Consider the following 223-nt stretch of genomic DNA (forward strand, 5'->3'; position numbering starts at 1 on the left):
TGTTAAAATGTACAAAATATTTTATGAAAATGTTTGTACATTCATGCTAACTGTATTAAATATCATAAAACAAATTATGTAAATAACGTGTTTTATTATCCAAATCAGATAACTTATGTCATAAAGTAAAACACAAAAATACTTTGGAGCGTAAGGCTGATATTACATGTGTCGTAGGACAAGCTTTTCGGATACGTTCATTGATTGACGAGCAGATAACTTA

The sequence above is a fragment of the Odontomachus brunneus genome, unplaced genomic scaffold, assembly GCF_010583005.1.
Source record: "Odontomachus brunneus isolate Ranch 3 - 2012 unplaced genomic scaffold, Obru_v1 Obru_scaffold_278, whole genome shotgun sequence".
In the NCBI taxonomy this organism is placed as follows: Eukaryota; Metazoa; Arthropoda; class Insecta; order Hymenoptera; family Formicidae; genus Odontomachus; species Odontomachus brunneus.